The sequence below is a fragment of the Salvia miltiorrhiza genome, chromosome 4, assembly GCF_028751815.1.
Source record: "Salvia miltiorrhiza cultivar Shanhuang (shh) chromosome 4, IMPLAD_Smil_shh, whole genome shotgun sequence".
Lineage (NCBI taxonomy): Eukaryota > Viridiplantae > Streptophyta > Magnoliopsida > Lamiales > Lamiaceae > Salvia > Salvia miltiorrhiza.
In genome coordinates this window covers 26,659,778-26,673,805 of record NC_080390.1, presented here as the reverse complement: position 1 = coordinate 26,673,805, position 14,028 = coordinate 26,659,778, and positions in this window count along the sequence as shown.

Genomic DNA, 14,028 nt, shown 5'->3' with positions numbered 1-14,028 from the left:
CTATAGAATTGACATCATATGAACATTAAAAACTATGGAAACATGAGTGTTATCAACTCCCCCAAACTTAAGCCATTGTTCGTCCTCGAATAATGAGAAGAACACAATCAATAACACGAATGGGTAAGAAATCTAGCTCATTGATGCCTCTGAAAGATAAAGAATAATAGAATTCTCAAATCCTCAACAATTAAACACAAAATTCACCAATAAACACAACCTATAGCAAAATCAACCTTGATATTCCAAACAATTGAATCTCACAAGGTATGTGTATCACTCAACTCTCAATTGATGAAACAGGACGTGTATACTCTCATCGAATTCAATGCAATGTAGATCACTTACCATAGGCTTGCCAATCGTCTACAATCTCCATTGCTTAAAAGTGTGTAAGGACTATGATAAAAAAAAGATCTTTTTCTTCGGGTTATAATGTAGGGACATTGGTTAAGGTAGGAAAATTTAGGCTAAGTGACTCAAATAAATCAAGAACACCAACCTTATAGCTTTGCAAAACAAGTATGGAACAAATTCGATCTTTCTCCCAACTATGCCACCATAATCAATACAACTCAAGGGATTTAATCATCACAATACAGAACTAAATACTCTTTTATACTTTTTTCTTATTTCCAACAAACAAAGTCGATTTTCTAACAAATTTCTCAATATACACTCGACTTCACACTTTTTTTTCCTTTCTTTTCTTTTTTCTTTTCAATTTTTTTTTCTTTTCTTTCCACAACTTTTCTAGTGCTTATAAAAGTAAATAGTAACACAATATCATCCCTTCTTTTTCATGACCCACTATGAACATTCACCACACAGAGATTCCCATATACTACATCACCCCCTATCATCCGGCTAAAGAATAAAAGCTAAATAGACTCAAAGTGGATAACAAATGATAAATTTTTCGTTAAGGACAGTGTTTGAGAAAAATTGTGGCTAACAAAAGATGGCCTAAAAATAAAATCATCTCCTAATCATGGGCACAACAGCAGAAACCATGACAAGTTCTAGAAGATCACCACATGCATGACAAATCTCACAACAAAGAAAAAACTGTGTATGATAAACAGTTATAGCTCAAAATTCTCACAGGTTTATTCAACATCCAAAAGTGAAGGTCAAAATCACTCTAGAGTTATGCAAATTAGTTCCAATGATGCTCAAATCATCAAAGAAAATCAAACTCCAATTTTTTTTTTCCACAAAATTCATCATTGACATCTCACCAGAAATCAAATGGAGCAATAATCAACTCAAAAATAAAACAATCACACACTACCAACCAAGCAAGATAAAATAATAAAGCCAACAAAAATAATAAAAGTGACACACATATCTACTCTCACCCCCCTCCCCCAAACTCATTACAGAACATAAGTTCGAAAATAAGTTTGGAGGGATGATGGTATGTGTGTCACTACTCATAGAAATACATGCTCCACGGTGGTGGTATGGACAAGGCGCGAGTTCCCGCATCTTCCAAGCTCAACTGCACTAAAACCTCAAAATAAAGAAAACAATGAAAACAAAGAAACAAAAAGCAACTAAACGAAAGAAAAACAAAACAAAGAAAACGGTTGGGTTACCTCCCAACAAGTACTTAATTTAACGTCTAAAGCTCGACGATACCTCATAGCCTCAATGAACATCAAATGCAGCGATTGTAGCAGACCGCCCAACACGAATAGAGGTAGAGGACATGCGCATAAGTTGCGTGAAAAATGACGCTTCCATTCGGCACGTCTATCGTAGCTCGCCCCGTAGCTAAGAATGACCGACCAAGGATCAACGGCGGATTTGCATCTTCAGGAATGTAGAGGACCATGAAATCCGTGGGGAAAACAAGCTTGTCAACCTTCACAAAGATGTCTTCAAGCTTTTCTCTCGGCTTCACTCTTGATCGGTCCGCCATCTGAATCTCCATCGAGGTTGGCTTGAGATCTCCAATTCCCAACCGCTTGAAAACAGAGATAGGCATCACATTGACACTAGCCCCTAAATCACAAAGAGCCTCGGGAAAGAGCTCTCATCCAATCTCGCACTCAATGGTGAAGCTACCCGGATTTTTCTTCTTCGAAAGTAGCTTCAGCTGCAGCTCAATGCACATATCTTTTGCCAGCGGGATTTTGTCCTCCTCATCACTTGTCTTCTTGGTTTGGACTACTGCATTATCCTTCTTACCATTTAAAACCTCGAGCTTGGTTCCCTCGGCGTCCATCTTTTTATGCGGCTTCATTAAACATTACTCTTCGAGCACATCCCACTTCATTAGCCCACGAGAGAACGGAGCCTTAGGGATGTATTCCCTAAGCGGAATATGAGCCTTGTATGGTTCCTCAATTGGACATTCATGCTCCTTGCTCGTCTCCTCAAAGCTTGCCAAAAAGATTTCGACTGTCTCCTCATCTTCTGGGACATAGCGCCATCGAAAATTGCATTGCATTGGCCCTTTGGATTGACAGTCGTGTTGCTCGGGAACTGGCATGGTTTGTGCTGCGCAGCTGCTTGGTTGGTCATTTGACCAACTTGATTTTTCAACATCTGCACCTACTTGGAAAGTGCTGAAAAATTATTTCCCATCTGACTCACTTGAGCCTCTATGTTAGATATTTTTGTCCCCACATTCGTCTTCATCCCAGTTACTTTCATCAACACTTGTTACATCATCTCTTCAAGTGAGCCATTTTTCGGCTCATTGATGACTCATCCACTAGAAATAGAAAACCCCGGTGGAGGTTGCACAACATTGTTCGGGTTTCCATAAGACAGATTCGGATGCGGGTGTCCTCCTGGCTGAAACTGCTGCTGACCTGGCTGATATTGCTGACCTATGTTATAAACTCCTGGCTGTCCTCGCTAGAAATTCCCATAATTTCTGCCATTGATATAATTGGCGTCTTCTACGCCTGATGGGTCTTTCACAACTTGCTCAGTATTTCCAATAGTTAACGCATTCATCTTTGCATTTAACTTTGTCAGGTGTGCAGAGATCGCCGCTAGATGATCAGAACTAGCAGCAGCTGCTACCTTCTTCAATTGTACTCTCTTTTATGGCCATTGGTTGAAGGAATATTAAACTGAATTAACGTTCCGCTTTGCCCGATGATCGTTTCTTGGATTATTATTAATTTATCATACAACGATTAATCCTAACATGCTCCTATGAATTTAACAGCTGCACGTTGGAGTTCAGAAATACCTGAAGAATTCAGAAGAATTCGCAGATTCGTATCTGAACAGACCAGTCAGCTTCAAGCCTTCATTTGAAGCCTCAAACGTACTCAAATCGTATTTCGCCCAGAAATACGACTTCTTCGCCTTCGAGAGAGCTTTCCGTGGCCGCCTGATTCGTCTGAATCGGAGTTCTGTGAAGGAAGTTATGGCCGTTTTACGGAGACTGCCAGAACTTAGTTTCCTGCGAAAATCTGACTCCAGCTCAGATCTTCTGAACTGTATCCCGCTCAGCTTTCACCGTTGGATGGACAATGATCTATGAAAGTCCCAAGAGAGAATGCTCCACACGTTTTCCTGCGCCCCACACAGCTCTCAAAACCCTAATTTTTATCAGTCTGTTTTCCTGAGAGCTGACAGCTGTATTTAATAGAATTAAAATACGTGTGGGACGCTTGGAATCTGTAATAGGCGTTCCTTCTCTCCTTCTAGGGCTAGGAAACTTTGGGCCAGTCCAGGGACCAGATACAAGGAATAAAGATGGGCCTCAAATAAATTAATTTATCTATGGTCAGCCCAGACCATAATTAATTTATAAATATCAGTTCATTCCACTAGAGAACCGATACTGACTTACCCCTTTATTGCCGGTGATGAGTCGGGGGCTTGTATTTAGACTTATTAAATCTCCGTATTTAAAATATCCGACATCCATTAATTAATTAGAGCTCTGACAACTTAAATTAATTAATCTCTTTATAAATCCTTAAGCAGTACCACTCAAACTTTATTATTGCGCCTGAACTTAATCAACCTGCAGGGTTTAGCGCAATAAACCTTATTGAGCTCCTTAAGGGGATGTCATTATCCTATACCGGATAAGGGTACTAATACAGATAATCAAATATCATATATTAACCGCTATCACCCAAGATACAGAGTACTCGAGTTAGTATATAACTTTCACCCATAGTAAGTCAAAGTGATATACGAATTAACATATATATCTGAATACTTATTAGTATTAAGATCTTATAAGTCACCGAGATCTTGATTCTTCACTTAAGTAAGATAGAAGAATACATCTCAACTGTGGTCCTATCAATACGTAATGACGTACCAGTATAGACAAGTAGCCAAGACAAACTACTTCCATCTATACTGCAGCCTAAACCAATAACTTGTCCTAGAGTTATTTCGGCTGTGATCATATTATATCTCTTAAGGTTATTCCAATTATATGGTATTCTGTGATCTACAACACACCATATAATCTACTTATATAGAGATAAAGAACATACATATGCAATCATGAACACAATCAGATAGGAGATTAGATAGTGAACTTAGGAAACATTGTATACAAGCATAAAACGTTCTTGCTTTCAGTATACAAATCCAACAATCTCCCACTTATACTAAAGCAAACTTTTAGTATACAATGCGTCTATTTACCAATCACCTAACACTTCTCCCACTTATACTTAAAGTTTTCTAAGTGGGTGGCATCAATCTGGCATCAATCGCATTCCCATCTTTCAATGACCATTTGCGATAAGCCTTTTGTGAAAAGATCATTAGGTTTCTCCAATATGTAAGAATTTATTCTTTGAGCACATAACCTCGATTTACGAATAATCGTATAACTTGGTACTTACTCTCCATGTGTTTGACCCCTTGTGGTTCTAGGATTCCTTAGAGTTTGCAACTGCACTTGAGGTACCACGAAGGTGATGCTCTCACGCAAACTATGAATCACCCTTAGATCCTGGAGGTAGTGGTCAAACCAAAAGGTTTTACCTCCCAAGGAAAACACATAGCTCGAGGTAATTATTCTTTGTTCCGGTCAGCCTGGAAATCCGAAATCATATAACCCAAAAAGGAACTAAACTGTCTAACTAGTAAACTATCCTTATTCTCTAGTCATGGACTTGAGAATATAATTTACCACAGTTCAGTATCCTTAACTAGGACTATACAGGTATCTTACAATCATGCTAACTGCATAGCAAATATAAGATCTCGTACATAGAAATCCATACATGAAGCTATCTACTGCGGAAACGTAGAATACTGCCTTAATTTCCTCAACCTTAATAGGCATCTTAAGACATATGTCTTTAGATAAAGGAACGCCATAGCTCAAAGGTTGCAAACCTTTCTTGGCGGTATGCTAACTAAAACGAGTATTCTCAGTATCAATGTAAGACACTCGAGATAAGCCCAACATCTTTTTCTAGTGATCCATTATAACATTGATCACAAGGATGTACACTGTACCTCCTTAGTCTTTCATTTGAGACTGTTCGGATAACCATTACTTTATGTCTTGACAATAGCTCCATATTGTCGCCAATTAGGAGGATATTATCTACATAAAATGCAAGATAAGCCACATCACCGATGACACGAGAGCGATTGACACGAGATGCTTCTCTCCCTCCCTCACATAACCTCGATGGTTTAAGTGAGCTGCTATGGGTAAAATGATCCGAATGTTCTGAGCATGGCACTGGCGAAAATATCATCATAACCTATACCCTTATACTGGGCATAACTTTTCGCCACCAGTCTAGCTTCGGAAGCTACGACCTTGCTCATTCAGGCCTGTCATTATCTTGTATACTCACTTACAACCTAAGGCTTTACTGCCTCCTGGTAGCAAGATTTTCTAGTATACACCCATATTCTTAATGGATTGCTCCATTGAGGCGTGCCAGGAATCTACATTCTCGTCTTCCACTAATTCCAAGTAGATATCTGGGTCGATTCTCTTATATTCACTACCAGGGACTGAATCCAAAGATCCTCCCAAGAACATAAATCGATCGGGTTGTCCCACAACCCTCCCACTACAATGGATCTGTGGTGGCACATGTGTGTCAACAGTGCGTGCAGTGTCTTGTGGTACAAAACTCTTGCACACTTGGCTTGGGTGATGGAATTGCCTGTCTGATGTCTTCAATTTCTTGAAGCACACTATCTGACTTGGATTAGTGATTATTCTCATAGTCCACTTCTAAGAATCGTGTGTCATTGCTAATAACCACCTCTGATTCTTTAGGACTAATTGCAAAGATATATAACTCATCATCGAACATATTTTTCCAAGAGTGACCTATTTCTTCTCTCCACCACACCATCTTATATAGGGATTACACGGTGTAGTAAACTGGGTTGAAATCCCAAACACTGACAATGAATCAGAAAAGATCATTCCTAACACATTATTGGCCCTTTATCCCCTTTGCCATGAATGACCCGGTCTCCATATTTTCCTCTATACAGGATTCGCAGGTTCCAAAAGGTACAACTTGGATTGAATCCAATGTACTGTTTAGACACGAGCCTTTGGATCCTGTTAAGATAGATGTGACCTAATCTAGGGTGTCAATATATGTGTAAGATCCTCATGAGAGATTAGCCTTAACTTTTCTCTTTCTTTTGTTCGATGATGTAAATGCAATATAAAAGTATTTTGTAGACAAGTTATAGTATGAAGAGAGATGTTCAAAAATACCAGAATAGACAACTTTGTCATTTCTTATGATAGAAATACCACTATCAAAAATGACATAAGATCCATCTATTCAAAATTTTTGGAACATGATAAGGAACTCTCAAAAAACTAAACTATGTCTTTATTACTTAAAAACAAGTTTCCAATTGCAACAACTGCGACTCTAGTCACGTTGCCTATGAAGACAATCATCTCATCACTTCTTAGCTTCCTTGTCAGCCTAAAAGCCATGCAAGGTGTAACAATCATTATCAGTTTCTCTCGTTATCCACTACTCACAACTGAGTAGAAAACGAGCTGACATGTCTCAGTTACTATAGCAAGTGAAGTACCTTAACCCTTTGCCTTGAGTATTGAAAGAAGAAATTTCCAATACTCAATCTTATCCCACCACTACTCCCACTATTTCCCTTGTCTTTCTTGCCCCTTGGACCCTTTTTCTTCCCGTCATTCGACGAAGAAGATGGCTCACCTTTGGCAATAACAAGTGCTTACACATCTCTTTCCCACAACTTCCTTAGCCGTAACTAGAGTAACTCAAAAGAAGTATCTTTCTTGCTCATAACAGCATTGAGGCGGAAGTTCTTAATTAAAAGACTTCGGAAGAGAGTTCAGGATAATATCGACTTTTGCCTCACCGTCGATACTCCCACTGAGCAAGTCAAGTCCGTCAAAATTTGCATGACATGCTCGTGCACTGAGCTGTACTCACTCATAAAAATAACAAGATTACTCTCATTAAATTTAAATGAGCAGCTCAGTCCGACTCTCCGAACACTTTCTTAAGATTCAGCATGATGCTAATAGCATCATCCATGCCCTGATGTTGGAACTACAAGGCTTGTGACATTATACTCATAATATAGCATATAGCCACATTATTCGTCTCATGCCACCTTTTATGTAATTCCTTTTTCTCATCAGTTGACTCATTATTCGGCCCATAAGAACGTGGAGTAGTAAGCAACACAAAAATTGTGTTAGTTTGTGATAAAGATGAAAATCCAAAACTGCGTTTCCATTTTGTATATGTGGACCGGTTAAAAGACTTTGTGCAAAAATAAAGAAACAGGAGACATAGACATATCTGAAAGTAAACAAATAAACATGTAAGAACATAATTCGTAACAATAATATTGTAACCTTTTGATAAAACAATATTAATGAAACCTCCAACCGCTCAAAGAATCCCATGTGCAAGCCACGTTGGGTGGACGTTTACACACGAACTCCTCAACCAGACTATTTACCTAGTCATTTAATTTCTATCCATGTCAACTTAACCTTTTGACAAAAGAAATTAATAGTTGGCACTTTAACTAGACCATATCATCATCAAGAAGGGACTCCTTTGGGAGTTGTACATTGTACTTGATATGATATCTAAGCAATGACCACATTTAACCTTGAAAATTAAATTCTCGAAATTGACATACTCACTCGGACCATGCCGCTTTCAATTTAACTTTCTTGGTTATCTTATTTAATTCCATTCTCCAAAGTACTTGTGAAAATTACACAAGTAAGCCACGTTGGGTGGATGTTTACTGCATAACTCCCACTACTTCAATGGATTAAATATTTTTATAGAAACCTCTTCTGACAAACTTATGAGAAACAAATATGAAGTAAGCCACGTTGGGTGGACGTTTACTCACATTGCTAATCACTTTGTCTAGAGACCGCATGTGGAGGTCTACATAATTTTAAGAATAAAAATTAATAAGAAATAACCACAATTTAACTTTGAAATCAAATTCTTGAATTTGACATACTCACTCGGACCATGCCGCATTCAATTTAATTTCTTAGTTATCTTATTTAATTCCATCTTCTAAAGTACTCGTGAAAATTATATAAGTAAGCCACGCTGTGTGGACGTTTACTGCATAACTCTCACTACTTTAATGGATTTAAATATTTTTATAGAAACCTCATCTGACAAACTTATGAAAGAACGAACATGAAGTAAGCCACGTTGTGTGGACGTTTACTCACATCGCCAATCACTTTGTCTAGAGACCGCTTGTGGAAATCTAAATAATTTTTAATCATCCATAAAATTATTAATACAACTTAGTCTTTTTCTTTCAAAAGGTTTGATCATGCTCAACACATAATCCTAAACATGCTCATCTAGAACGCAACATGTAAAACATGCTCGCAGAATTCTAAAACATGCTTAAGAAAACGATAAACCTAGCATGCTTGTCTAAACGCAGTTAATAAACACATATTAACAAGCAAAGACAAAAACAGCATGCAAAGAGCATAAAGGATTAACACCACGACATGCAAAGAACAGAATTAAAGAATTAAAATTCTTCGTGACCCATTCGTGGAAACCCAACATCTATTCTATTACAAAATAAAATAGAAAACAGGCCCAAAACATAAAACGCAGCCCAAAAACTTCAAGCCCGTCGTCGGAATTAGGGTTTGGGCCCCCTAGGTTTTTTTTTGAGAAACAATCGGCCACCTAGGGTTTGGAAAACCCTAGGCGCCGCCACCTCCAGCCATCAGCAGCAGTCCACAGCGGCGGCTGCCCCGCCGCCTGTCTCCTCCTCGTGCTCGGCTCCGGCAGCACAAGCCTCGGCAGCAGCGCGTCCCTGGCGTGGGTAAACCAGCGCGCGCAGCAGCAGTCGGGCAGACGACCAAGTAGTGCGGCGCTGGGCGCGCTGCACGCAGCCGGCAGGCACGCGTGCGCACGGCCCCAGCACGCCCAACCCTCGCCCCTCGCCGACTCCAGCGGCAGCACTCGGCGCACGGCGACAGCAGCAGCAGCAGGCCCCTCGGCGTGGACAGCAGCAGCGGCAGTGCGCCGCCCGCTGGGCGCGCAGCGCGCAGGCGCGGCCCCGGGCGCGCACAGCTCCTGCCGGCTGCAGCCTTCTTCCTCGCTCGACCCGCACAGCAGCAGCTCGCCTCGCCTCGCCTCACCTGCAGCGCACGACCAGGACCGAGAGCAGCAGCGGCCGCGCGATGCCTGCCTGGGCGCGCTGCGCACGGCGTGCAAACACCCGCACGCGCGCTGCCCAACGGCGCCCGCAGCCCCTCGTGCCCGGTCCCGTGCGTCTCCTCCTTACTCCGTTCATCGTTGTTGATTCGTAGTCGTCCTCGTCTCGTTCTCAATTTTACAGATTTACAACGGAAAAACAAATACAAATTGAAATTCTAATCTAACCACGAATTTTCTCGTGGTGAAAAACGATTACAACGTCAAACGACGTATTCCACGAATCAACAGACCACGAAGAACAACAGCAGTAAAAACAACGCACATTATTAATCGTACATAAATTAATAATAGAGCCAAGAAATTAATCCTGGGCTCTGATACCAATTGAAGGAATATTAAACTGAATTAACGTTCCGCTTTGCCCGATGATCGTTTCTTGGATTATTATTAATTTATCATACAACGATTAATCCTAACATGCTCCTATGAATTTAACAGCTGCACGTTGGAGTTCAGAAATACCTGAAGAATTCAGAAGAATTCGCAGATTCGTATCTGAACAGACCAGTCAGCTTCAAGCCTTCGTTTGAAGCCTCAAACGTCCTCAAATCGTATTTCACCCAGAAATACGACTTCTTCGCCTTCGAGAGAGCTTTCCGTGGCCGCCTGATTCGTCTGAATCGGAGTTCTGTGAAGGAAGTTATGGCCGTTTTACGGAGACTGCCAGAACTTGGTTTCCTGCGAAAATCTGACTCCAGCTCAGATCTTCTGAACTGTATCCCGCTCAGCTTTCACCGTTGGATGGACAATGATCTATGAAAGTCCCAAGAGAGAATGCTCCACACGTTTTCCTGCGCCCCACACAGCTCTCAAAACCCTAATTTTTATCAGTCTGTTTTCCTGAGAGCTGACAGCTGTATTTAATAGAATTAAAATACGTGTGGGACGCTTGGAATCTGTAATAGGCGTTCCTTCTCTCCTTCTAGGGCTAGGAAACTTTGGGCCAGTCCAGGGACCAGATACAAGGAATAAAGATGGGCCTCAAATAAATTAATTTATCTATGGTCAGCCCAGATCATAATTAATTTATAAATATCAGTTCATTCCACTAGAGAACCGATACTGACTTACCCCTTTATTGCCGGTGATGAGTCGGGGGGCTTGTATTTAGACTTATTAAATCTCCGTATTTAAAATATCCGACATCCATTAATTAATTAGAGCTCTGACAGCTTAAATTAATTAATCTCCTTATAAATCCTTAAGCAGTACCACTCAAACTTTATTATTGCGCCTGAACTTAATCAACCTGCAGGATTTAGCGCAATAAACCTTATTGAGCTCCTTAAGGGGATGTCATTATCCTATACCGGATACGGGTACTAATACAGATAATCAAATATCATATATTAACCGCTATCACCCAAGATACAGAGTACTCGAGTTAGTATATAACTTTCACCCATAGTAAGTCAAAGTGATATACGAATTAACATATATATCTGAATACTTATTAGTATTAAGATCTTATAAGTCACCGAGATCTTGATTCTTCACTTAAGTAATATAGAAGAATACATCTCAACTGTGGTCCTATCAATACGTAATGACGTACCAGTATAGACAAGTAGCCAAGACAAATTACTTCCATCTATACTGCAGCCTAAACCAATAACTTGTCCTAGAGTTATTTCGGCTGTGATCATATTATATCTCTTAAGGTTATTCCAATTATATGGTCTTCTGTGATCTACAACACACCATATAATCTACTTATATAGAGATAAAGAACATACATATGCAATCATGAACACAATCAGATAGGAGATTAGATAGTGAACTTAGAAACATTGTATACAAGCATAAAACGTTCTTGCTTTCAGTATACAAATCCAACATTGGTAGCTTGTAGCGGCCATACTCTCAATAATGCCCCACGCCTCAGAACTTTCTTTCTGAAGCAGAGAACCACCTGCAGCTGTATCCATATGCATCCGTGTCCGTTCTTCGCAAGCATTGTAGAACATAATCACGAGCGTGCCTTCATCAAATCCATGGCTCGGGCACTTCCTAAGCTTTTCTTAATACTGCTCCTATGTCTCCGCCAGCTTTTCTCCCTCAAACTGTTGAAACTGCACAATATCCATCTTTAATTTCAAGGTGAGACCAGGTGGATGAAACTTGCGTAGGAATGTGTGAGCCAAGTCTTCCCACAAAATATTCTCTCCCAACTGCAGCGTATGATACCACGACTTCGCTTTATCCCGCAGTGAGAAAGGGAAAAGACGAAGACATATAATGTCATTAAAAACACCATTCATCTTTACCGTGTTGCATAGCTCTAGAAAATGCGCCAGATGCGCATTAGGATCCTCTATCGCGTGTCCTCCATACAGGTTCTGCTGGACCATTGTGATCAAACCAGCTTTCAGCTCGAAATTGTTGGCATTCATTTTTTGAGGTTTCTGGTAGTTGTAGTGCGCTGATCACTATTTTTATAGCAATAAAATACTGCAACTAAACAGTGTAATTGTAGTATAAACAGCAATCGGATATCGTATCCACAGGGACTATTATGACGAAATCACTCTATCTATCTCCTAAACAGACTCTCACAGTATGCAAGTAAACGAACGCAGGAAGGTTTAATTAACTTAAACTAGAACGCAAATAACAGTAATTAAAAGATTGTAGGAAAAATCAAATATTAAAAGACAACTGATCCTAGGGTAGTAAATTCATTAACTAAATCTACGCAATTAATCTATTAATCCTATATACCAGTTTAATCCAGCTATGATGAGAGATCACTTAATTAATCAATCACTCTCGCTAGAGCAGCAACGATCGTAGATTAGTAAATTATCTATCTCCGTTAGGTCTCAAGAAAATCTACTAACTCCCAATAGCTCCTAAGAATAGCTCCCTATGATCCACCTATCTCCGCTAGGTCTCAAGGTTAAAATCATATCATACATTCCTGAATCCGCTAAACAGTTATCTCCGCTAGGTCTCAAACCGAATAGCTAAACATGCAAACTATTGATCAGATAATTCACAAGAAATTAAGCACCAGGAATTATGAATCATAAACTGGAAGGCATAAAGGTATTAACAAATAAATCACATAAATTCAATCAACTATTTACAAACCCTAGAATCAGCTAAAGGAAACTAGCCAGACATGCTAAAATAAAACATAAACATAATTAAATAGACTGCAATTATAAAAACTAAATTGTATAAAAACCGAATGAAAAACGATTGTAGCGACTTGAATCTTCAATCTTGTGGAAATCCAATCCAAGCAGTAAAAACTGGAAAGAAATAAATTCTAAAGCTATGAAATTGAAAAATAAAAGTTGGGAACTGAAAAAGGAAAACTCGGAACCCTAAATAGGTCAAAAGAAGACCTATTTATAGTACCATGGTAAAATACAGAGTTTGAGCTCGAAAAGGACTTGAAAAACGCATAAAAACGCAGAAACCCGGACTCACGGCGGTCGCACGGCGGGCAGGCGGCGATCGCCGGATCCTTCTTTAAATTTCTTCATGACGCGGCGGGCGCCCGACGGTCGCCGCTCGAACGCCAGCCACGCCGATTTCTCGGCGGGCTGCACGGCGGGCGCCGGCTGCTGCTGAAATTTCCTTCTTCGGGCGGCGATCGCCGCCCGGTCGCCGCGGGGTCGCCGCTGTTTCGCTGCTGCGCGCGACTTTCTTGTTTTGGTCATAACTTTCTCGTCCGAACTCCGATTTATAATCCGTTTGCGCTCACGAACTCGTATCGAGACAGTCTACAATTTCTATTTCAGATAAGTTTTCCAAATTCGAACTGAATAAACCTGAAATGTCCTTCAAAGTTCGAGTAAGAATCATGTTTTTAAAGATAAAGCAAATTAAACACAAAACAATCATCCAACACTCAGTTTCCTATAAAATTGACATCATATGAACATTAAAACCATAGAAACATGAGTGTTATCAACTCCCCCAAACTTAAGCCATTGTTCGTCCTCGAATAATGGGAAGAATAAAATCAATAACACGAATGGGTAAGAAATCTAGTTCATCGATGCCTCCGAATAATAAAGAATAATAGAATTCTCAAATCCTCAATAATTAAGCACAAAATTCACCAATAAACACAACCTATAGCAAAATCAACCTTGACATTCCAAACAATTGAATCTCACAAGGTATGTGTATCACTCAACTCTCAATTTGATGGAATAGGACGTGTATACTCTCATCGAAATTCAATACAATGCAGATCTCTTACCATAGGCTTGCCAATCGTCTACAATCTCCATCGCCAATAGTGTGCCAGGACTAAGATCAAAAAGGTCTTTTTCTTCGGGTTATAATG